Here is a 26,779-nt window from a genome sequence, read left to right as displayed (position 1 = left end):
TGGAGGGACTTACAAATGATGAAAGAATGGGTCGACTGGGCTTGTATTCACTGGAATTTAAAAGGATGAGAGGAGATCTTAGAAACATATAAAATTCTTAAAGGATTGGACAGGCTAGATGCTGGAAAAATGTTCCTGATGTTGGGGAGGTCCAGAACCAGGGGTCACAGTTTACGAATAAGGCATAGGTCATTTAGGACTGAGATGAGGAAAAAAAAATTCAGCCAGAGAGTTGTGAATCTATGGAATTCTCTGCCACCGAGGGCAATTCACTGGATGGTTTCAAGAGAGGGATAGTTTTAGCTCTTCGGGCTAAAGGAATCAAGGGATATGGGGAAAAAGCAGGAATGGGGTACTGATTTTAGATGATCAGCCATGATCATATTGTATAAGAAAATAACTGCAGATGCTGGTACAAATCGATTTATTCACAAAATGCTGGAGTAACTCAGCAGGTCAGGGAGCATCTCGGGAGAGAAGGAAGGAAGGATCATATTGTATGGCGGTTCTGGCTCAAAGGACTGAATGGCCTACTCTTTTCGATGTTTCTATGTTTCAAAACTCAAGAGAGCGCAATATACTGTAATCTGCCTAATCTACCATCATTAGATATCCCAAGAATCTCTCTGATTAATTTTCATTGCAGTCTCTCTATCGTGTAAAAGGCCAGGGAAACCAGACCTGTAAATAATATTCCAGATGTGGTCTCACCAGGACTCTGTCTAATTAAAGCTGGTTATTTCTCATCTTGTACTCAAATTCTCTTGTAATAAGAGCCAATGTACCTTTTGGCTTCTTAATTGCTTGCTGAACTTGCATATTAACTTCCAGTGATTCATATATAAGAACATTAATGATCCTGTAAATACCAACACCTTCTAGTCCCTCGCATTTAAAACATACTCTGTCTCTAATTTTGTTCTGCCAAAGTGGATGGCCTCACTTTTTTTCCTGTATTGTACCTCCATTTGTCACTTCCTTGTCCATTCACATAGCCTTTGCCTCCCCAAACCTCTCTATATCTTCCTCAGAGTCCTCACTGTTACTTAGCTTACTACCATCAGAAAACTGATTTCAACAAAATAATTGCTAAATATTGTGAAAGACTGGCTCCCCAGCACTGGTCCTTGCAATAGCCCTCGGCTACAGCCTCCCTATCCAAAATGACCTGCTTATTCCCACAGTTTTTTATGTCCATTAATAAATCCTCAAATCATTTCAGTCTATTATTCCAAATACCTTGTGTCCTGATTTTGTTTAATAAGCTCTTGTAAAGCACCTTATGAAGAAATTTCCAAAACGGTTAACGAAGGCAAGGATGTTGCTGTTGTCAATATGGACCTCAGCAAAGACTTTGATAAGGTTCCACATGGTAGGCAACATGGAAAGTTAGATCGCATGTGATCCACAGAGAGCTAACTAACTGAATGCAGAATTGGCTTCATGGAAGGAAGCAGAGGGTGGTGGTGGAAGTTTTTTTTTTCAGACTGGAGGCTTGTGTTTAGTGACGTGCCTCAGAAATAGGTGTTGGGCCCATTGTTGTTCTTGGTTTCTATCAACATTTTGGATGAGAATGTACAAGGCATGATTAGTAAGTTTGTAAATAGCACTAAGGTAGGTGGTATTGTCAACAGTGAAGATGGTTATCAAAAGTTACAGCAGGATCTTGATCAGCTGGGCAAGCGGGTTAAGGAATATTGAGCAGAGTTTAATGCAGATATGTGTGAGGCGTTGCATTTAGGGAAGTTAAACCAGGGCAAGTCCTTCACAGTTACAGTATGGCTCTGTGAGTGTTGTAGAGCAGAGGGATCCAGTTGTACAGAATACAGAATACAGAATACCTTTATTGTCATTCGATACCGAACAAAATTCATATGCCAGCAGTCACAGAGCAAAAAAAAAGAACACAAGGCACACGACCCCAACACAAACATCCATCACAGTGACTCCAAACACCCCCTCACTGTGATGGAAGGCAAAAATACTTCCTCTCTCTTCCCCCATGCCCCTCCCACGGACAGACAGCTCGACCCCTACCGAGGCGACCAACCCGCACAGCCCCCGCAAGGAGATGGAAGGTCCCGCGGCCGAGGCGAACCAGGCGCTGGAAAGTCCCGCGGCCGTACCAGGCGATGGAAGGCCCCGCGGCCGAGCCGTACCGGGCGATGGAAGGCCCCGCGGCCGAGCCATACCGGGCGATGGTAAGTCCCGCGGCCGAGCCGCACCGGCGATGGTAAGTCCCGCGGCCGAGCCGCACCGGCGATGGAAAGTCCCGCGGACGAGCCGCACCAGCGATGGAATGTCCCGCGGCCAAGCCGCGCCGTGCTGGAAAGTCCTACGGCCGTACCGGGCGATGGAAAATCCCGCGGCCAAGCCGTACCGGGCGATGGAAGGCCCCGCGGCCGAGCCTTACCGGGCGATGGTAAGTCCCGCAGCCGAGCCCCACCGGCGATGGTAATTCCCGCGGCCGAGCCGCACCGGCGATGGAAAGTCCCGCGGCCGAGCCGCACCGGGCGATGGAAGGCCCCGCGGCGAAGTCTCCCCCCGAGGAAGAGACCTAAAAACAGAACGATTTCCCCCACCCCACCACCCCCCACACCCCCCACACATACACAGCCAAAAACAAACCACCCCAACACCAACACACAAACAAAAAAGGAAAAAGGACAAACAGACTGCCAGCAAACCGCAGCCGTTACGGCGCCTCCACACGTGCATAACTCCTCGAAAGTGGTGCCACAGGTAGATAGGATGGTGAAGAAGGCTTTTGTTACATTAGGCTTCATCAGTCAGGGTGTTGAAGTTGAGATGTTATGTACAATTGTACAGGACATTGGTGAGGCCATATTTGAAATATTGTATTCAGTTTTGGTCATTTTGCTATAGGAAGGATGTCATTAAGTTTGCACAGGCTATGACTTTAAGGGTGATCCACAGGAGGCTTGAAAGGTGATCATATAGAGGTGTATAAGCTCATGAGGGGAATTGGTAGGGTGAATGCTCATAGTATTTTACTCATGATATGGGAATCAAGAACTAGATAGGGGAATCATGATAGGGGAATCAAGGGCGGCACGGTGGCGCAGCGGTAGAGTTGCTGCCTTACAGCGAATGCAGCGCCGGAGACTCAGGTTTGATCCTGACAACAGGCGCCGTCTGTACAGAGTTTGTACGTTCTCCCCGTGACCTGCGTGGGTTTTCTCCAACATCTTCGGTTTCCTCCCACACTCCAAAGACGTACAGGTATGTAGGTTAATTGGCTGGGCAAATGTTAAAAAAATTGTCCCTAGTGGGTGTAGGATAGTGTTAGTGTGTGGGGATCGCTGGGCGGCGCGGACCCGGTGGGCCGTAGGGCCTGTTTCTGCGCTGTATCTCTAAATCTAAATCTAAAAACTAGAGGACATAGGTTTCAAGTGAGAGGGGCATGATTTAATAAAAACCTAAAGGTAACTTTTTCTGTCAGACGGTGGTGGGTGTATGGAATGAGCTACCAGAAGAGGTAGCCGAGGCAGGTACATGAATAGGAACGGTTGAGAGGAATATGGACCAAATAGAGGCAAATACAACTAGCTTAAATGGGGTATTTTGGTCGGCATGGATGTGTTGGGGCGAAGAGCCTATTTCTGTGCTGTATGACTCTAAACGTTTAAATACACCGCATCAGCTGGCTCATCCTCCTTATCTATTCTGTTGGTACAAAACTGATAAAGCTCCAATAGTTCCCTCAAGCATGATTTTCCTTTCATAAATCCATATTGAATTAACCCAATTCTATTATTTTTTTTGGTAAGTGCCCTGCATCCCCTTCTTCAATAACAGATCTCAGTATTTTCCTTGTAACTAAAGTCAGGCCAGCTGGTTGTTGGTTCCCAATTTTCTCTCCCCCTCCTTTCCTGAGTGGCGGGGTAAAAGTGGAGCAGTGCTACTTTCCAATCTCGGTGACTAGTCTCCTCACCTAAACCCTATGCATCAGAGCTGGATATTTGTTGTCGGCAATACTTTTGCGAATGCTAATGCTAATGCTAATTTCAATGCTACAATTCTAATTTCTTTGTTCACCTCATTCATTCTAGGGAGTAGCATAGATTTACCTGAAAGCCAAAGATAGATGCAAAAAGCTGGAGGGTCAGACAGCAGCTCTGGAGAAAAGGAAAAGGTGACATTTCAGGTCGAGCCCGAAAAAGGATCTCGACCCGAAACATCACCTATTCATTTGAATGGAAGATCTGTGGTCAGTGTGGACGCAGTGGGCTGAAGGATCTGTTTCTATGCTCTATCTCTAAACAAAACAATTAGAACATATGTGTGCAGAAAAATAGGCAGACCTTGGTACAAAACAAAATATTTTCTTGTGAAGCTTCTAGTGAAAAAGTAATCAATTCCACTTTTCTGTTCATCATGGGGCTACTGCTGGTCATATTCATGAAGTCTGAGTACTACATTCCAAGCAAATAAGACGCAGCAAAGATGATGTATGATTATTTCGTAAACTTTTTAAAAAATGCATCCTGTGCGCAACTACCTCAAGCATTGTGGATCAGCAGTTGCTCGTAGCATGCTTTGTATTCATTTTGAGATGCGTGCATGACTGGCATGGTATCAGTGTTTATTATCACCCTTATTGCCTTTAAATGCAATGTGTTTTGAAGGCAGTTAAATGTCAGTCACATTGCTATTGATCTGGAGGACATGTAAGCGAGAGCTGGCATTTTCTCTTCCCTAAGGACATCAGTGAAGATGGTGAGATTTTAAGAACAATCATGTATCAATCCCATTGAATTTAATTAACTGAACTTAAATTTTCTACCAACTTGACTTGATTTGGGTTACCATGTCTTTGAGTTCAGTCATCTGGAATAGTAACTCACTGACCTGATCACTGGGCTGCCATGCTTCTGCCTAGCTGTCCTATTGTTAATCACTTAACTGGCAGAGTTAAGTTAATCACTTAACTGGTAGAAAATATGTCATGTTGTCTTGAATTCGTGGGTACCATGTGCCTTTAAGATCATAAGGTCATAAATGATAGGAGTAGATATAGGCCATTCGGCCCATCGTCCATTCCGCCATTCAATCATGGCTGATCTATCGCTCCCTCCTAACCCCACTCTCCTGTCTTCCCACAACCTCTGACACCCGAACTAATCAAGAAATATATTTGGGTCAAATTTTTTGGGTCCCTGCTTCACAACCAAAGAGCTGGAATCTCTGACAATCTATTGCTCTAGATATTAGTGCCACCATCAATAGTGAGAAAGTCAAGTCAAGTCAAGTTTATTGCGATATACAAGCAGGGTGAGGTACAGGTACAATGAAAATCGTGCTTTCCCTAGCATCACAGGCACATAGGCTCAGACATTACATCAATTATACATAAATTACACAGATTTTACAAGTAAGACTGCAAAAAAAAAGACATTGGTGCAACAATGGCATGGTGGTGCAGCGGTAAAGCAACTGCCTTACAGTTCTAGAGACCGGCTTCCATCCCCACTAAGAGTACTGTCAGTATGGAGTTTGTAGGTTCTCCTTGTGACCTGCGTGGTTTTCCACGGGTGCTCCGGGTTCCTCCCACACTCCAAAGATGTACAAATTTGAAGATTAATTGGCTTTGGTAAAGATTGTAAATTGTTTCTAGTGTGTAGGACAGTGTTAGTGTACAGGGATTGTTGGTCGGCGTGGACTCGGTGGGCCGAAGAGCCTGTTTCTGTGTTGTATATCTAAGCTAAATACATAATTGGAAAACAAATCTATGACAGTGCAGCAGGTTGTCACGAGTCAAGGCTGTTTAATTGTCACATGGACTAGCAACAGAATTCTTACTAGCTGTGCTTTACTGCCCCACTAATGCAATAACACACAAATGAATATACAATAATTCAAAAAACACCAAATTAATAATCAGTAATTCTAGGTGACAAGACCATAACAGTAGAAAACTGCAGTTTGTAGTGTACCCAAAACAAAGTCCATAGAAGATCACAGTTGCTGAGGTAGGTTTGTGGTGGTGTTGTGCAGTGTTCATGAGCCTGATGGTTGCTTGGAAGAAGCTGGAGGTCATGGTTTTCAGGCTCCTGTACCTTCTTTCCAATTGTCATAGCGAGTTGAGTGCATGGCCAGGGTGGAGTGAGTCTTTGATGATATTAGCTGCCTTGTGTAATGGGGAGGGTCAATACCAGTGATGGACTGGGCAATGTCTACACTTTCCATTGATCCTGGGTGTTCGAGTTACCGACCCAAGCTGTAACGCAACCAGTCATCATGCTCTCTATGGTGCACCTGTAGAGGTTTGGGGGAGTATTCGGTGACATACCGAATCTCCAGACTTCATAGAGGTGGAGAGGCAGAGAGAAATAGAGGTGCTGATAAGCTTTCTTTGTGATTAAGGTATCACAAAATACTGGAGGAACTCAGCGGGTCAGGCAGCATCTCAGGAGAGAAGGAACGGGTGATGTTTCGGGTCGAGACCCTTCTTCAGACCCTTTCTTTGTGATTACATCAATGTGCTGGGCCCAGTATAGAGAAATGCACGCCCATGAACTTGAAGCTGTTGATTCTGAAGAAAGGTTTATGGATCCCTGGCTTTCCATCCTGAAATCAACAATCAATTCTTTGGTCTTGCTAATGTTGAGAGCAAGATTGTTGTTCTGGCACCAATAAAATAGATTATCAATCTCCCCCCTGTACTCTGACTCATTGTTACCCATTATTCATCCAACAATGGTGGTGGTGCCTGTGAGTTTAAAGACGATGTTGCTATTGCACAGTCATGGTAGGTGAATTCTAATGGATCCAGTACCTTAATGAGGCCGAAGTCTCAGGGTTTTGAGTACAGAAGTTGGGATGTTATCGTACAGCTGTACAAGGCGCGGGTGAGGCCACAATTGAAGCATGGTGTTCAGTTTTGGTCAACTTGTTATAGGGAAGATGGTGTTAAGTTGAAAAGAGTGCAGAGAAGATTTACAAGAATGAGGGCCTGAGCTATAGGGAGAAGCTGGGCAGGCTGGGACTATTTATTGCAGCCCAGGGGATGAGATAGATAAGATCATGAGGGGAATAGATAAGTTTGATGCAGTCTTTTACCAGAGCAGGGAAATCAAGAACCTGAGGACATAGGTTTAAGGTGAAAGGGAAAAGATTCAATAGGAATATGAAGGGGAAATTTATCACACTGATGGTGGTGGGTACATGGAATGAGCTGCCAGAGGATGTACCTGTAATTGAGGCAGAATCAATAACAATTTTTAAAAGACATTTGGCCAGATGAATGGATAGGAAAGGTTTAGAGGTATATTGGCCAAACACAGACAGGTGGAACAGTAGATGGGGTACCTTGGTCGGCATGGGAAAGCTGGCTGAAGGAGCTGTTTCTGTGCTGTATGACAGTCAATATGTATCATAACCAACCTCTCAAAGCACTTCATCACCATGTTTGTGCCATCAGTCGGACGTCATTAAGGCATGTCACCTTGCTCTTCTTGAGATTATAGATGTCCTTTTAAAGCAGGTGTGGATCTTGGACCTCAGTAGTGAGAAGTTGAAGATGCCTGAAAAAACTCCAGCCAGTTGGTTCATGCTGGTTTATGAACGTGGCCAGCCGCACCTTCAGGTTGGATGTTTCCAAGGATTTACCCTCAAGAAGAATCTTCTGAAATCCACCCAGGTGACTGAGATTACATTATCATGAGGCTGTGGGGACCCCAAAAATGTTCTCCTTTTGAGGCACGCATAAAAATCATTGAGCCCATCTAAGAGTGATGCACTGATATTACTTGAGCTACGACTTTGTTACATTTCGAGGTAGGATTAGAGTGCAGGTTGGTTCAAAACCATGACAGATATCAGAAAGTAGCTGTTTCTGAACCTGGAGGTGTGAGGCTTGAGGCTTCTGTACCTCCAGCCCGGTGGTAGCAGTGAGAAGGGGCCTTGATGATAAATGCCACCTTCGTGAGGCAGCACCTCATTCAGGTGCTTTTGATGGTGGAAAGGGCGATGCCTGTGATCAACCAGGCTGAGTCTGCCACTGTCAGCAGCCTCTTGCATTCCTATGCCTTGGAATTGCCATTGTCATTGGCTTAGGTATGTCATGGCTGTAAAGGATCAAAAGTGCTTACTGTGCAGATATCTGGAATGTTTGATCAGGTAAGTATCCTTTCGATGAAGTACAGGCAAATCCTTATTTTAAATAAGCTGGGTAACTCTTCAACTCTGAAAGTAATTGTCAGGAGCAATCCATACCAAAAACGAATTATCTCTGAGATTATTTACCTTTTCACACGGACTCTTTGGAAAATCAATGTTAGCATTTTGTTAAAGTTTGTTAAAGTTGATGAATTACATGCAGTTGTTTTAAAATTTAAGATACCAATGATGTCAGAACCAAATTAATGAGGACAGGAATGTAACAAGCACCCAACAATAACATGTGTTTGAATAAATACGTTATTAACAAAATCTCAATTTAAGATTTGCATCTCCCATCTCACATTGGCGTCAGGCTGAAAGTTTGTGCATCATATTAAGTCTTTGTTTTACAATCATTCATAAAAAACTGCTGTCATGAAGTAAAATTTCAATTTAAATCATTATCACTATTTCATTTATCCCTCTGGGGCAAGTACTTTTGTTCACATTCCTTCTTAATTAGAAGTTAATCAATCGCGTTTGCAGTTGATTGATAAAATTGTCATTTAAAAATCATTTCTCCCCTTGGGAAAATATCTTTTAAATTCACAGATTGTTTTTAAGAGTAGTTTAATCCATATCTGTGTATTGATATTTTTTGCTAGAGTATTACAGTGCACAAAAAATAGACTCTTCATGAATTGAGCACTCATTAACCAAGTTTAAAGGTCTCTGTCGACATACATCATTGCTGCTCATGACAATAAGGCAATAAGTAAATATTAATTTCATGGACTACTGGCTGAAATATCAATCATTTCTTCCAAAACAACTACACAGACCAAACTAAGTGAGGCAGACTTTGGACAGCATTATTAGATTGCTCGTCATTCAGAGTTTATAAAGGTGTGCATTCATATTACTTTTCATAGTTTGCATTTCCTACTTTATTTTACCACTTTCTCCTCACATTCGGAAGATCCTGTATATTTTCTTTGCACGATGCCTACCTGGAAAATAATGAGCTCAACTATTCATGAAATCCTAATCCAATTTAATTGGCCATCTATTTTTATAGAGAATTAAAGTGTCCCATCCAGTCTTCAACTAATATTTATACTTGAATTTTCAGCAGGACAAAAAAAATCATACTAGAAAAAGTGCAGAGAAGATTTATGGGTTGGGCAGGCTAGGACTTTATTTCTTGCAGTGCAGGAGGCTAAAGGGTAATCTTGTAGAAGTGTAAAATCATGAAGGGAATAGAGTTTAAAGTGAAGGGGGGGGGGGACGGGACAGATTTAATAAGAACCTGAGGGCAACCTTTCCACTCAGAGGTCAGTGGGTATATGGAACAAGCTACCAGATGAAATAGTTGAGGCAGTTACTGTAACAACATTTAAAAGACACTTGGATAGATACATGGTAAGGGAAAGTTTAGAGGGATATGGGCCAGGCTTAGGCATATTGGACTGGCTTGGATGGGGCATCTTGGTTGGCATGAATGAGTTGTGTTGAAGGGTATGTTTTTGTGCGGCACGACTCTATGACTCTGGCCCTTCTGACTTTAACCATTCCTCCCTATCTGATCTAAGGATACGATAATCATCCTTGTTATCGCTTCCCTTGATAATTCTATATAGACTAGGAACTTAATCTGAAGACCATCATGACATATACAGATTATAATTATAACAGAGTAATTCAATTTTCAACTCTTTGAAGAGTTGTCAAGCAGGTATCCCTAACTTTATTGCTATATGTAATCCATGAAGCTTATCAGCTGAATTCATCAATAAAAAATGCAAAATAATATCTTTTACATCAGCGCACATTAGACATTTCAGGAATGTTGCCCTCATTACTGGGAATTTTCAAGTTGATATTTAATCTAAGATGGTGTTGACTTAGACTGCCGACAGTGTTTTTAGCAACAGACATTAACTGTTTGAGAACTGGTTAAATAAACTATTGTAATGCCATAAATCTCTCAATTATTTTTGACAAAATAAAGGAAAATTATTTTCTGATGGAAATACCAAATAAAATGGAGAAAGTCTTTTGTGGCTTCACCATGATTTCTGAAGATTCACTTCCTGGAAAATGTGGTCACCAGATAACCAAATAAAATATGGGGTGCACCTGTTACTCTTCATCAGGAACTGATGGGTTTACGTCTGACTCTCAGAACATTTAAATGCCTCTGAGTAGACAATAGACAATAGACAATAGGTGCAGGAGTAGGCCATTCGGCCCTTCGAGCTAGCACCACCATTCAATGTGATCATGGCTGATCATTCTCAATCAGTACCCCGTTCCTGCCTTCTCCCCATACCCCCTGACTCCGCTATCCTTAAGAGCTCTATCTACCTCTCTCTTGAATGCATTCAGAGAATTGGCCTCCACTGCCTTCCGAGGCAGAGAAATCCACAGATTTACAACTCTCTGACTGAAAAAGGTTTTCCTCATCTCCGTTCTAAATGGCCTACCCCTTATTCTTAAACTGTGGCCCCTGGTTCTGGACTCCCCCAACATTGGGAACATGTTTCCTGCCTCTAACGTGTCCAACCCTTTAATAATCTTATATATTTCGAAAAGATCCCCTAGTAGCCTAGGGTACTAGCTTAGTAGCTCCAGTCTTTCAACATATGACAGCCCCGCCATTCCGGGAATTAACCTAGTAAACCTACGCTGCGTGCCCTCAATAGCCAGAATATCCTTCCTCAAATTTGGAGACCAAAGCTGCACACAGTACTCCAGGTGCTGTCTCACTAGGGTCCTGTACAACTGCAGAAGGACCTCTTTACTCCTATACTCAACTCCTCTCATTATGAAGGCTTTCTTCACTGCCTGTTGTACCTGTATGCTTACTTTTAGTGACTGATGTACTAGGACACCAGGTCTCGTTGTACTTCCCCTTTTCCTAACCTGACACCATTCAGATAATAACCTGCCTTCCCGTTCTTGCCTCCAAAGTGGATAACCTGACATTTATCCACATTATAATGCATCTGCCATGCATCTGCCCTCTCACACAACCTGTTTCAAGTCACCCTGCATCCTCATAGCATCCTCTTCACAGTTCACACTGGCACCCAGCTTTGTGTCATCTGCACATTTGCTAATGTTACTTTTAATTCCTTCATCTAAATCTTTAATGTATATTGTAAATAGCTGCGCTCCCAGCACCGATCCTTGTGGCACCCTACTAGTCACTGCCTGCCATTCTGTTAATCCCTTCTCTTTGTTTCCTGTCTGCCAACCAATTTTCTATTCATGTCAATACCCTACCCCCAATACCATGTGATCTAATTTTGCCCACTAATCTCCTGTGTGGGACCTTATCAAAGGCTTTCTGAAAGTCCAGGTACACAACATTCATTGGCTTTCCCTTGTCCATTTTACTTGTTACATCTTCAAAAAATTCCCGAAGATTTGTCATGATTTCCCCTTCGTAAATCCATGCTGACTTGGACCGATACTGTTACTGCTATCCAAATGCGTTGCTATTACAACTTTGATAATCGACTCCAGTATCTTCCCTACCCACTGATGTCAGGCTAACTGGTCTATAATTCCCTGCTTTCTCTCTCTCTCCTTTCTTGAAAAGTGGGATAACATTAGCTACCCTCCAATCCACAGCAACTGATCCAGAATCTATAGAACAATGGAAAATGATCACCAATATATTCACCTGTTTCTTTTTTCAAGGGACCCACATTTGTCTTAACTATTTTTTTCCTCTTCATATACCTAAGGAAGCTTTTACTATCCCTCTTTATATTCTTGGCTAGCTTACCTTCATACTTCATCTTTTCTCTCCGTATTCCCTTTTTAGTTACCTTCCGTTGATCTTTAAAAGTTGATCAATCCTCTGGCTTCCCGCTCATCTTTGCTATATTATACATCTTCTCTTTTATTTTGATACTGTCCTTGACTTCTCTTGTCAGCTACGGTCGCCTCTTACTCCCCTTAGAATCTTTCTTCCTCTGGAATGAAATGATCCTGCATCTTCTGGATTATTCCCAGAAACACCTGCCATTGCTGTACCACCGTCATCCCTGCTAGGGTCCCTTTCCAGACAACTTTGGCCAGCCCCTCCCTAATTCTGCTCCAAACACTTGAGCTTTTGAACTTATGTTGCTGAGGTTATCACTACTAAGTAGAACTGACAACCTGTACTATTATATCAAATGTATGTAGCAAAGTGGTCATATGGTTGATAGTTGTTTCTCCTCCAAACTAGCAGTGGTTATGATGCTTTATGGGATTCCTTGTGTGAATTCACTCTTTTGATCTTGGGGTCCAAGTCCATAATTCCATGAAAGCAGCAACATAAGTAGATAAAGTGACAAAGAAGTCATATGGTATGCTTGCCTTCATAGGTCAGGACATTGAGTATAAGAGTCAGGAAGTCATGATGCAGCTTTATCAGACTTTGGTTAGTACACATTTGGAGTATTGCGTGCAGTTCTGGTTATCTCATTATAAGAAAATGTGGAGTCTTTTGAAATGATGAAGAGGATTAGCTCAAGGGAGAAATGTACAGACCTGGTTTGTTTTCTCTAGGATGCCAAAGATTACAGGGAGACCTGATAGGGAGTATATGAAATGACAAGAGGCATAGATAGGGTAGATAGTCAGAACCAATTTCCCAGGTGGAAAAATAAAATAGTCGAATGCATAGCTTTAAGGTGAGAGGGGAAAAGTTTAAAGATGTTCGGGCCAGATGTGTGGGCCAGGTTTTTACACAGCAGGTGGTGTATGCCTGGAACGTATGATTGGGGGTAGCCATTCAGGCAACTATGTTAGTTACATTTAAAAGACTATTGGGTAGGCACATGGATAAGCAGGGAATGTAAGGATATGGTTACGTGCAGGCAGATAAGAATTGGCCTTAATGTCATGTTCGGTGCAGACATTATGGGCTGAAGGGCCTGTTCTCGTGCCACGTTGTTCTATGTTTGGAAGATGTCATTCTGGTTGAACTCTCCAAGAGTTGCGATAATAGACATAAGCAAACAAATAGAAGGTAGACACAAAATGCTGATGTAACTCAGCTGGACGGGCAGCATCTCTGGAAATGCCCATTCCTTCTCTCCAGAGATGCTGCCTATCCCGCTAAGGTACTCCAGCATTTTGTGTCTACCTTCGATTAAAACCAGCATCTCCAGTTATTTCCTAAGCAAACAAATAAACTTCCTTAAGGATGAATCTCAGTCGCTGGTATTTTCGACATTGAGGTAAACCAGCACCACTATCCAGGTGGCGCAACTGCTCATTCAGGGCAATAGCGGTACCAAGTGTCCGAGCTGCTCAAATGACCCGGCCTTTTGTGCATTGGAAGTTTGCAAGTTCTCACCACTTTCTGTGGCTTCATTTCAGATCCCCAGTCATGCTGGTGGGTTGCTTTGGGATACTGTCATAGTACCCCTGGTACAGGTGGATAGCAGGAAAGTCAGGGTGCACGTGAGAGGCAACAAATTAAAGGAAAAATAACTGGGAGAATGGGACTGAAGAGATTGCTCTGAGCCAGCTTAGATTAAATGGGCTAAATGGCCATCTTCTATATCGTGAGAAATATGATTTTGCCCACCCTTCAATACCCTTCAGAAGATAAGAAGTTGAATACACGACTCCACCAGCTTTGTTCCATGCATCATATTCCCTCTGAGCAAGAATGATGTTTGAATAGTGACTTTTTTGTGACTAATTATGCATAAGCAAAACAAAAAAATATTGCTAAATCATGCAATGAAGCTCTGGCTGAGAAATGAAAGAGCCAAGCACTGTGTCCCTTTTATCTGAATGGTGCCAGTCGGTTACTGAGCGAATATTTTTCAAGGCTGAACAGATATTTTAAGGTTGGTCCAGTTTTAACAATTGTTTTAACACTGAACAGTAGAGCACAGGATAGACATAAAATGCTGGAGTAACTCAGCGGGACAGGCAGCATCTCTGGAGAGAAGGAATGGGTGTCAGGGGAGAGAGCGATATAGAGATATGGAAGGGTGAAGTCTGAAAACACAGATCAAAGGGGATGGTGATCAAGAAAATGTAGAATGGTACATTGTTAGCTGAGGGGAAGGGGACAAGGAGGCATACAATCAGTAATATTCACTATTCACTATTCACTATTCACTATCCCGCGGTCTAGGCTTAAACTCAGGGGTGACCGCGCTTTTGCGGTTGCAGCTCCTAGACTGTGGAACAGCATCCCTCTCCCCATCAGAACTGCCCCTCCATCGACCCCTTTAAGTCCAGGCTCAAAACATATTTCTACTCCCTAGCGTTTGAGGCTCATTGAGGAGGCGCTGTGAACTGTTTGCGTGCTACTGTATGTTTTCATTTTTTTTCTATTGGAACCTAATCAAATGTACAGCACTTTGGTCAACGTGGGTTGTTTTTAAATGTGCTATACAAATAAAATTGACTTGACTTGACTTGAATATCTAATCAGGAGAACTAGGAAGGGGGAGGGATGAAGTGAGAGGGAAAGAAAGGGTTACTTGAAGTTAAAGAAATTGTTGTAAGGGTTGTAAGCTTTCCAATTTGCATTTGGCCTCACTCTGACAGTGGAGGAGGCCCAAGCAGAAGGTCAGTGTGGGAATGGGAGGGGGAGTGAAAGTGTTTGACAACCGGGAGATCGGGTAGGCCAAGGCTGACTGAGCAGAGGTGTTCAGTGAAATGTTCACCCATCCTGCGCTTAGCCTCGCTGATATATAGGAGCCCATACCTGGAACAGCGGATACATTACATGAGGTTGGAGGAGGTGCAAGTGAACCTCAGATGCACAGCGTCTCTTGCCCAGATTAGGTGAATTGAGGACCATAGGATATATGTTTCAGGTTAAGGGGAAAAGATTTAATAGGAATCTGAGGGTTAACTTTTTCACACAAAGGGTGGTGAGTGTATGGAACAAGCTGCCAGAGAAGGTGGTTAAGGCTGGGTCTAACCCAACATTTAAGAAACAGTTAGACATAGAAACATAGAAAAATAGGTGCAGGAGTAGGCCATTCAGCCCTTCAAGCCAGTATCACCATTCAATATGATCATGCCTGATCATCTAAAATCAGTACTCCATTCCTACTTTTTCCCCCATATCCCTTTATTCCTTTAGCCCTAAGAACTAAATATAATTCTCTTAAGCCAGGTACATGGATAAGATATGTTTGGAGGTATATGGACCAAATGCTGGCAGGTGGGACAAGTGTAGCTGGGAAATATTGGCCGGTGTGGGCAAGTTGGGCCCAAGGGCCTGTTTCCACGCTATATCACCCTATCACTCTATGACTCTATGACCGATAACTCACCAGGCAGGCTTTGTACTGCTCCTCCTCCTTTCCAGTTTTCACCCCACAACCCCTCTCCCCACAAAATCAGTCTGAAGAATGGTCCCAAACCAAAACATCACTGATCCATTCTTCAGAGATGCTGCCTGACCTGCTGAGTTACTCCAGGTCTTTTGTGTTTAAAAAAACCCAAACTAATCCATCTGCCTGCAAATGTCTAATATCCTTCTCTATTCCCTACCTGTTCAGGTGCCTGTCTCAATGTCTCTTATGTATTGCTATTGCGTCTTCTTCTATCACCTTCCCAGGCAGCATCTTCCAGGCATTTACCACAGCATGGACAGGAAAACTTGCTTTGTATAACTCTTTTAATCCTTCCCCCTTCTCACCTTCAACCTGCTTAACTGCTGTTTTTTACCAATGCCAATGGACATGCAAATAACGAGACTACAAATTTGTGTTAATTCCCTCTGGATACCATGGCAGATGCAAATTGGTTATTTATAGTAAAGGTAACAATTACATAAGATAAAGCAACTTTATCTTTTTTGTCCTAAATCTATCACAGGTTAAGTATTTGGTGAAAATATTCTGTGTTTAGTTTTTATATTTTGCTTTAGGTGTGCTCCATTTTAATGAACTATTCCTCAATGCGTGAGAAAGATTAGCACCTAATTGTATTCTAATAAAATCCAGTTTCAGCAATAGACAATTAAGTTTACAAGCTTTTCTGTTGTTTCTGCAATGGTCTGGTTTGTACTGGGTGCAGATATCGCAGCAAGAATATGTCATGTGAAAGAAATTCTTGAAGGTATAATTGTTCTATGAGTTATAAATATGATCTCAATATCGTCGCATGTATAGGAGCCTCATATGTGTTTTTAAGTTGCAGCATTAATGCCTATGAGGTGAAACGTCATACAAATTATGTCCAACCAGGACTGAATTCCCAAATAATTTCATAGTGCCAAATGAGATGGCGTATTTGTTTAGAGTAATTTAACTAATGGTGGAGCAAGAGGGATAGCAAATGGGACAGGTATTGGCAAAAACGTAGTAAAAAGGGAGGGAAGAATTCACTGACCGAGAGAAAAGAAGAGCAGTCATCCGTAAAAGGAGGAGGCAGAGATGGTGTGTGTGTAACTGTGTGTGTGTGTGTGAGAGATGGGTTGGTGCGAAGGGAGCTTCATTGGATGTGTGTGTGTGTGTGTGTGTGAGAGAGAGACGGGATGGTGCGAAGGGAGTTTCACTGTGTGTGTGTGTGTGTGTGTGTATGGAATCAAGGGATATGGGGTAAAAGCAGGAATGGGGGGTACTGATTTTGGATGATCAGCCATGATCATATTGAATGGTGGTGCTGGGCCGAAGGGCCGAATGACCTACTCCTGCACCTATTTTCTATGTTTCTATGTTTCTATTGTGAGGTTGGGCAGTGGTCAGAAATCTAAAGTGAGCAGAGATCAAGAAGAGCCACAAGAGCCAGCAAAATTAGAAACTACTGGAGGAACTCAGTGGGCCAAGCAGTATCTTTCTGGTTCTGGTTGATTATTGCGCAAACACCTCATAAGTGGTTATCTCACGCAGGTCGGAGTGAGTAGAGTGGTGATTAAATTTTGAAGTGGCCCTTTTTAAAAAAAAAAATGTTTTTATTGAAGGAAAGATACAATACGAATGATGTAATGCATTACATTCCCCTCCATTTTGTTTTTTATATATAACAACAAAAATAACCCTCACCCACCCTCCCTGGACACCCCTTTGCAGCTGATGTGTTCACAATACATCATATCACAAATACAAATGCACAATTTGACAGCAAAACCTCTACATTCTTCCAAGGCGCAGGCCCATACATATCTACATGTCAGATGGTTCAGGATACACTCATTCATTATGCATCAGCCATCCTGTGAGGTAATCGGCAATTGTGTAAACAAAAATAAGTAAATAAATTAAAAACATAATTAAAGGCAGATCCCCAACTACAATCAAGTGCCCTCAGTCAGTGGGTAGTTCTTTTAGATTCTCAAAGTATGACAGAAAAGGTTCCCATTTTGAATAAAACTTTTTCACAGACCCTCTTAGTGTAAATTTGATCTTTTCTAGTTTTAGAAAAAAACATTATGTCCTCTAGCCAAGCGGCAGCAGATGGAGGAGTTGTAGATTTCCAGACCAGCAAAATTCTCCTACAGGCCAAAAGTGATGTGAATGCAATGATGTCAGACTGGTTTGCATTTAAACCCAAAGTTCCATCTGTTACGCCGAATACAGCTACAAGTGGGCAAAGCCTCACTGTCACCCCAAGGACTTCACTGATGGTTTTAAATAAGTGGTTATCTCGCGCAGGTCGGAGTGAGTAGAGTAGTGATTAAATTTTGAAGTGGGCCTTTTTGACCAAGTTGAGGAGATCTAGTTGCTCAATCCCCTTTTTAAATGACTGGACATCGGGTGTGTTGGGTGGTAACATATTCCATTCCCTTATCGTCCTAGGGTAAAGGGAATATTGGTAGCAAAGTTTATTGAAATTCAGTGAGTTGATGATGTAGGGATCGGTATTTTTGTCATGTTTCATGGCAGTTGGTGCTCTGGGATGACGGGAGATTTGATGCCGTGATTTTGTGAATCTCTTTGTAAATTGCAATGTCTTAGCCTGATTCTGCGGAGCTCTAGGGTATCCCATGTGAGAGAAGTCGGCATATTATTCACGCTTGATTTGCGCTTGTAGTCATTACATACAAAGCGAGCTGCTCGGTGTTGTACTTTCTCCAGGGTGATCTTGTTGTTGTTGTTGAAAGGATCCCATACAGCTCCACAATACTTCAATTTGGGCCTGACCAAGGACTTGTAGGCATTCTCTTTGACGGATGTACTACATGCGTGGAAATTTCTTTTAAGAAGGCCGAGCGTTCTATTTGCTTGCAGGCAAGCAATGCTATATCCCTTGCAGGCAAAGGGATAGTTGTCATTTTGGGATGAGACCCTACATCAGGACTTAATGATGATAATCAAAGATCTAGAGGGCCTCTCAGTCAGAATGAGCAATGATCAGATGAAAGAAGGGACAGATGTGGGAGAGAGAAAGCAGAGGGGAGATGTTTGAAAGAAGAAATAGATGAGTGATGTGGAGAAATAATGTGACATTGATTCAGAGAGGGCAGGGGACATTAAATGAGAGATGAAGCGATTGCAAGAGGCAGTGCTCAGAAGAAGGAGGTGGCAACATTAAATGAGGGAAGAACAGAGTACCATTGTCCTTTTGAAGGCTATAAATTGAGTACAGATCAGGGAGAAAATTAGGATTTTCCAGTTTGGTACACTGAAAATCTGAAATCAAAATGGTGTTGGAAATTTGAATTTATTTTAAAAACAAGATATCAAGTGTGGTGAACCTTAAACAAAAATACAAAGTGGTAGGCAGGTGGAAGAGATCAGAGATTGTGAGAATGAGGAGGTAATGATTAGAAAAGAGGTCAGAAATCAGAAATGGAGGGACAGTGATCATGAGAAGGAGGACGAGCAATGAGGAGACACAAAGTCAAAGATCAGGAGAAGGAAGGTGGTATTGATCAGAAGAGGAAATTGGAAATGATTGAAGGAAGGAGTAATCTTGTTAAAGATAATCAAATGATGATAACGAGCATAATCTACCTGTCTGAATTTCTGAAATGCAACTCATAGCTTTAATTGTTAAAAATCAGGAGGATATGGGACTTTCATGCATGGGATGCTAAAGGCAGACCTCTGAGACTTTCTGAATGACAGATAACAATAGATATCTGTCCCTAAGCTGCTTTGTTGGACTCCACATGGTGTGCCAATTTTGATGGGATTCCCAATCATTGCCTTAGTGAAATCAGCGCTCAAATCTTGTGCTTGGTCAGGCCTAGTGGTGGGATGTATACCTATGGATTTCAATGGGGATTCTCACGATGCAGCTCAGGAGGAAAAACAACTTTTTAACAAACATTATGGAGTACACCCCAGCAAATCAGAGGGATAACTAGAAAACAACATGTATAGCCATTTTCTGCAATTTGAACCTTTGGCAAAATTGTAAAAATGTGTTGATTTTTTTCATATTTTGTGTTTATATAGGGTTTTGTTTCGCACATATATTTCATAACAATGAATTTATACTCAGCATCTCCTTCTTATAGTGATCTATGAATTCCATAAGGGGAAATTTCTATTACCTGAACTGTCATAACAGCGCCGGAGACTCAGGTTCGATCCTGACTACGGGTGCTGTACTGTACGGAGTTTGTACGTTCTCCCCGTGACCTGCGTGGGTTTTCTCCGAGATCTTCGGTTTACTCCCACACTCCAAAGACGTACAGGTTTGTAGGTTAATTGGCTGGGCGAATGTAAAAATTGTCCCTAGTGGGTGTAGGATAGTGTTAATGTGCGGGGATCGCTGGGCGGCGCGGACCCGGTGGGCCGAAGGGCCTGTTTCTGCGCTGTATCTCTAAATCTAAAAAAATCTAAACATGGGGGTTCATAGCATTAGTTTAATGTCTTTAATAATTTCTATGCATTTGACGAGTGTTGCAATGAACTATTTCTATACCTTTATAAAAAATGTAACTTAATTGTTTAAAACCATTGTCTTCAATTTTAATAGCTTTAAAATTATTTAATGTTTTGAATTAGGGTGTCTAACACAATGAAAAGTTGTTAAGATCATGGACTAGTTAACAGTTTTGACAGAAGACAAAAGTCAGAGTCTGAAGAAGGCTCTCGACTCAAAATGTCCCCCATTCTTTCTCTCCAGAGATGCTGCCTGTTCCGCTGTTACTCTAGCTTTTTGTGACTATTGACAGAAGGCAAAGCTCCAACCACAGCCTCCATCTGTTGAGGTTTCCAATTGCTGATGCCTGATGCCTAATTACTGTTGAGACTCATCATCCAACTTGAGTGCCAACAAGATTGCCCCTCTTTATTGCCCTGGCAAGAGTGGCCATCTGGAGCAGTAAATCTGATCTTAAGTCATGTTTGCATCAGGATCTGAACCAATACTTTGGACAGATACAAAATAGTATGCACTCACTCTTTCTATCCCAATGAACTTCCAGCATTTTCTATTCTAAACTGGACGGTTTAATTTTCATTTGAATTGGACAAACAGAAAGAAATAAATAAATGCAATTATACTTTGGATTTTGTAAATATACAGTGTTGAAAGGCACAGGCTTTATAATCCATGTTAAGCTATTCATTCTTGAAAGGGAAAAAATTGCATGAAGTTATTTCAAAGCATATTATTCTGAGATATTTAACTCAACATCAATAACTTGCAAACATACTGCACTAAATTTAAAAATCTTTGCCTCTGCCAGGGAAGTAATATATCTAACCTGATTTGTATGAGATTGACACTTAGAAATTTCAGTTCATACCAGGACAAACTACTTTTTCCGACTGGCTTGTACTGGTCCTGACTGGTATATTATAAGATGTGCTCAGAATACTAAGTAAGTCAGGTACATTATACTTTATTACCGCAGATTTTACTACACCTTACTGTAGAGTGTAATAAAGAAGCGTGACAAAAGCAATGACAAAAACCTCAATTGCACTGCTTTTAAATTTGCACAGAGGGAGAGCAATTGATCTGCAATATGGCTGACGAGGTCAAACCAGGGTCACAAATTCTGGATAGTTACTGAAATATTCACTGAGGTAGTCAGGAGTACCTTTTATTAACCAGGTGAGTGATTAGAATCAAACACACTAACGTGGAGGGGAGTTGAAACAAAGAGCAGAGATGTTTGTAAGGAGAAATCATATAAATGCTGCAGAGAGAGTGGATTAGAAGGAAATAATGTGTAGGAAGAAACTGCAGATGCTGGTTTAAATCGAAGATAGACACAAAAGATAGACACACTAGAAGGAAATAATGGTTAGGTGCGATGAAGGAAGATGCCAAATGAGATGAAAGGAGATGCCAAATGACTTGTGTCGACCATAAACACTGAGGATAGACCGTATGGGATTATGACTTGTTTATTTGCCATAAACTCTATCATTCTCACATTAATCCTGATCTCTGCTTACGACATCGACAGGAGGTCAATGGAACGCATGGGGGAAATGGCATGAAGCAGTATTAAGTAGTTTAGAAACATAAAAACAGAGAAAATAGGTGCAGGAGGAGGCCATTAGGCCCTTTGAGCCAGCACCACCATTCATTGTGATCCTGGCTGATCATCCACAATCAGTAACCTGTGCCTACCTTCTCCCCATATCCCCTGATTCCACTAGCCCCTAGAGCTCTATCTAACTCTCTTTTAAATTCATCCAGTGAATTGGCCTCCACTGCCTTCTGTGACAGAGAATTCCACAAATTCACAACTCTCTGGGTGAAAAAGTTTCTTCTCACCTCAGTTTTAAATGGCCTCCCCTTTATTCTTAGACTGTGGCCCCTGGTTCTGGACTCCCCCAACATTGGGAATATTTTTCCTGCATCTAGTTTGTCCAGTCATTTTATAATTTTATACATCTCTATAAGATCCCCTCTCATCCTTCTATACTTCTGTGAATACAAGCCCAGTCTTTCCAATCTTTCCTCATATGACAGTCCCGCCATCCCAGGGATTAACCTCATGAATCTATGCTGCACTGCCTCAATAGCAAGGATATCCTTCCTCAAATTAGGAGACCAAAACTGCACACTCACACTCCAGATTTGGTTTCACCAGGGCCCTATACCGCTGCAGAATGACCTCTTTGCTCCTATACTCAAATCCTCTCGTTATGAAGGCCAACATGCCATTAGCTTTCTTCACTGCCTGCTGTTATTGCATGCTTACTTTCTCTGAGGTTTCATCTTCTTGCTGCTAAATCTGGAGCAGAACATCATCTGAACAGACTGAATTAACAGCATATTATATTAGGACAAGATAGAGGTCACTATCTTTTCCCAGTATAACATGCTGCTAATTTAGGCTGTTCAGAATAGGGAACTAAAGCACTATCTTTATGTTGCTTTAAAGAAAAATCATTGCTTCTGGCAGGCTTACATTATGTGGATTTTGCAAAGTATTAGGGCTGATCTGATTGTCAAACGGATGGCATAATACGTATGTTCCTCAGAAAGGTATTCAGCAGCACAAACCATTTGGTTGTGGTTGAGAGGGTTGTCTTTAGTGCCCATATTAGAACCAGTATATACTGTGTACCAGCATATTAGGATAGAAATAAAAATAGAAAATGTAACTCGGGCAGCATTTATGGAGCGAGATATTAAACAAACATTTTTAATCATCAACTTTCATCACAACTGTATAAAGTCAGAAATGAAACATATTTGCGGCACAGAAAATGGTAGAGTTGTAATGAAAACAAAAGGTGAGCAAATGCTGAGATAGGAATGTTTGAATGACACACGTAGAATTTTTATGAGATTTTGTTGTCTTATTTACATTTCTAAATATAACTTTTTATTTCCCTCCTTAAGTTCATGTCACGGGAGCAGAATTAGGACATTTGGTCCACTGCGTCTACTCCACCATTTGATTATCTATCTTTCCCTCTCAAATTCCAATTTCCTGCCCCCTGCCTGTAACCATTAGCTCCCTTGCTCATCAAGTACTGGTAATCTCCGCTTTAAAAATACCCAAAGATGGTCTCCACAGCCATTTGTAGCCTCCACAGCCAGCTTTGTGTCCATCTTAGACTTTCCTTTTGATCCCTCACCCATAACCCCACCCCCTCCCTCCCCTCCTTATCCACAATTTGCAAAAGAAAACAAATTTGGAGATACTGAGCAGGTCAGGCGGTATCGTCACAGAGAGTAACAGTTAATGTGGAAAGAAGGAACTGCAGATGCTGGTTTACACAAAAGGAAACAATGTGCTGGAGTAACTCAACGGGTCAGGCAGCATCTCTGGAGAACATGAATAGGTGACATTTCGGGTCACCTGAAGAAAGTACCCGGCCCGAAACATCACTTTTCCATGTTCTCCAGATATGCTGCCTGATCTGCTGAGTTACTCCAGCATTTGTCCCCTTTAGCTGTTATTATTTCAGGTCAATGATCTTCCATCAGCCAAGAAATGTTAACTGTGTCTCCCTCTTCAGATGCTGCCAGAGCTGCTGAATATTTCAAGTGTCTCCACCTTTCATTTTAGATTTCCATGATCCACAGTATTTTGCCTTTGAATATTGGACTAAAAGATGTTTTGTATAAGAAGGAACTGCAGATATTGTTTTAAACTGAAGATAGACACAAAAAGCTGAAGTAACTCAGCAGGACAGGCAGCATCTCTGGAGAGAAGGAATGGGTGACGTTTCGGGTCGAGACCCTTCTTCAGATGTTTTGGCTGGTTTCCACTGAACCCAGCTTTCCATATCATAAGTGAATTGAGAAAGTTGAGAGAAGATTCATATGTGTAAAATAATGAGGTGCATAGATAGGATGAATAAGATGAATATTCTGTTTCATCTAAGAGGAAGAAGATTGAACTTTATTGCCATCCATCACAGTGAGGAATGTGGAATCCACTGTGATGGATGTTTATGTTAACTTTTATGTGGTTGTGTGACTTGTTGCTTTGCACTTAGTATGGCTGTATGGTAACTCAAATTTCACTGTACCTTAATTGGTACATGTGACAATAAATTGACATTGAAACCTTGAAACTTTGATAGAGAGATAGATGCGTAATAATTGGTTGAAGAAAAAGTTAGCAAAAAGTTAATCTAGGGCAGGTTTAGTTTAGTTTTGAGATACAGCATGGAAACAGGCCCTTCAGCCCACCGAGTCTGCACCGACCAGTCATCCTGCACATTAACACTACCCTACACTCACTAGGGACAATTTTACACATACACCAAGCCAATTAACTTTCAAACCTGTACGTCTGGAGTGTGGGAGGAAACCGAAGATCTCGGAGAAAACCCACGCAGGTCATAGGGAGAACATAAACTCTATGCAGACAAGCACCCATGGTCAGGACCGAACCCGGGTCTCAGGCACTGTAAAGCAGTAGCTCTACCGCTACGCCACCGTGCTGCCCATTGTACCACCGTGCGGCTGGTATTTGTATAAAACTCACTGATGATATGGTGTTGGAGGCTAGATTGCAAATTGTTTGGCTAATGTGTCAAAATGGGCAGAATGGTCTCTCTCTAAACCATTATCCAATATTATTCTATAATTCCATGTCGTTCAATCTGCAATTTACTGGCCACCTAATTGTAATTTACTTCTCACGACTGCAATAAGCTCTAGTGCCCTGGATTCACTCGCTTTATCCTTACATTTACCTGAGGATAAGGTAGAATGAGATATAAGACATGGGATTGCCAATACCTGCACCTTATATGTGTGGCACGGGCATAGTCAGATGTGTTTAAACTGGTAAATATAGAAGAGTTTTGTGTTGGAGAATAAAGTAAGCCTTGACTTAAAAAGGGAATGTGCTGTAGATACTTCAAAAGTGGTTTTCTGACACTTATAGCGTATATTGCCTTCCCAATATCATTGGCAACTGCTGTTGCTGATGCTGACCTGGTCATCAGTGGAAAAGCTACATTCGCCATTATCACGATTCCTTATTTCACAGATGTAAGCCCCATCAGAAGTTGTCAGTCACATGCACTCCACTAAGCACAGTGTGAAAGCTGCTTAAGGGTCTAGTTCACTAGTGCTTCTCTTCTCTTCCCTGCAGACAGCTCCTTTTGTGTCTGAAGCTCTCTAGCATGGGCGGCTGACAGTGGGAACTCATGATCTGAGCCTTTTCAATCACCGACAGCGCAATTAACTCTTGCATTGTGCTCTGTGCTCTATTGTTACAAATGTGTGTTCATAATACATGCTGAAGTGGTCAGTGCCCTTCCTCAGAATGTTACTTTGAACAAAACAAACCATGTTTGACCTCAGAATGGAGTCACCATTGAGGTGAAATGAAAATCTATATACTAAAACTTGTTTGTTTGTTTGTTTGTTTGTTTGTTCCTGAACCACAGCCAAGACAGTACACGATAGCGTACAATTTTAGGCCCACCTTACTCACCGTCATCCCTTTGGTGCTAATTGAAGAAGTTTCATTGAAATTGGTGTTATATTTTTTAAGTTATTCACATTTTAAAGTTTAAATCTATCTCCTAGGGAGTGAGGGGGGAGGGAGGGAGGGAGGGAGGGGATGGAGGGAGGATAAGGGGGGTTGAGGGGGATGAAGTGGGGGGGATGGGGAGGGGAAGGGGGAGAGAGGAGGGGGAGGGGGGTGTAGGGAAGGGAGAGAGGGAGGGGGGGTGAGGGGGAGGGGGTTGGAGGGAAGGGGGGGTGAGGGGGGGAGGGGGTGAGGGGGTGCAGAGGGGAGGGGAGGGGGGTGAGAGGGGAGCGAAGGGTGCTGCACCAATGCAGGAGAGGTTTGGGCCCAATGGGTCCACTTGGTCCGGTGTTTTCTTAAAATTCTCCGGTGAAGCTTTTCTGTAAGAAAGCATGAACAAAGATGGAGCAGCTTTAACACAGAGCACTCACAGGTTAGATGCAACACAGCAAAGTTCCACATTTAAGCTCTCTCCACCCCCTACCCCTGCTAAAAAAAACATCCAGTACTGCAGGAGACCGTAATTTCCATTTCTCATACCAGACATCCTTATGGCATCTGAATGAGGTTGTCAGCTTTGAGGTAGAAATTTCCTTGGGCATATTTTTAATGAGCTAGTTAATGTGAAATTCCTTTGTTCCCCATTTCAGCAAAGCTTGCTTACAATAAATGGGTCGACAACATTGCTAAAAAAGCACACTGAGGAATTTCAGCTCTTTTATGTCAATTAGTGCTGAATTATGGGCAGATTTGTACCGTGGATTCACATCTGCCACAGATTGTCCAAATTCATTTCATTTACATCCATCAGAGAGGAAAAGCTTTCATCTCATCAGCCTGGACTAGATTCAAATCCATGTTTCAGAGGTGAAAGAACAACATTCAAATTCACAGTGCCATTCTTGTCTGCTACATATAGATAAGACAAAAAAGACATTTCACATATAAAAGACTCATGAATTAACAAGAGCTCTAATAAAAGCAATATAGGTGTTACTTATTGTTAAGGAAACATAAATATACTTTAAAATATATTAATTGCTGAACATGTTTTCAAGTTCTGTTGGTGAACAAAATTTAGCAAAACTGAAAGAATGGTGAAAATCTGAATGTATTCAATCTCCTTGAAGAACAAGTTGGTTCTCAAAGGAATGGGCTTGTGTGCAAAACTAATTGCTCGACTAGGATTAGTTTGTCCAAAAATCAGCTGCACTCCAAAACCTGCTAATTGAAAGCAGAATGAGCCTTCACTCCAGGCTGGAAAGGAAATATTTTATCTCCTCAAAATTTTAAAGCAAATTGTTTTTGAACATT

The 26,779-nt window shown here is 42.0% G+C and overlaps 1 long non-coding RNA gene across 1 annotated transcript in view; it reads right to left on the bottom strand.

Moving 5' to 3' along the window:
* The window catches only part of LOC144599437 (uncharacterized), a 34,434-nt gene extending 8,922 nt beyond the window's left edge, over window positions 1-25,512 (bottom strand). The window contains exon 1 of the long non-coding RNA XR_013547998.1: window positions 25,430-25,512. This is a non-coding gene — a long non-coding RNA (uncharacterized LOC144599437). The remainder of the gene's footprint in view (window positions 1-25,429) is intronic.
* Between the last annotated feature and the right edge of the window lie 1,267 nt (window positions 25,513-26,779).

The sequence above is a fragment of the Rhinoraja longicauda genome, chromosome 1, assembly GCF_053455715.1.
Source record: "Rhinoraja longicauda isolate Sanriku21f chromosome 1, sRhiLon1.1, whole genome shotgun sequence".
In the NCBI taxonomy this organism is placed as follows: domain Eukaryota; kingdom Metazoa; phylum Chordata; class Chondrichthyes; order Rajiformes; family Arhynchobatidae; genus Rhinoraja; species Rhinoraja longicauda.
The sequence above is the reverse complement of the archived record's forward strand: the minus strand, read 5'-3'. Positions and strand labels throughout refer to the sequence as shown.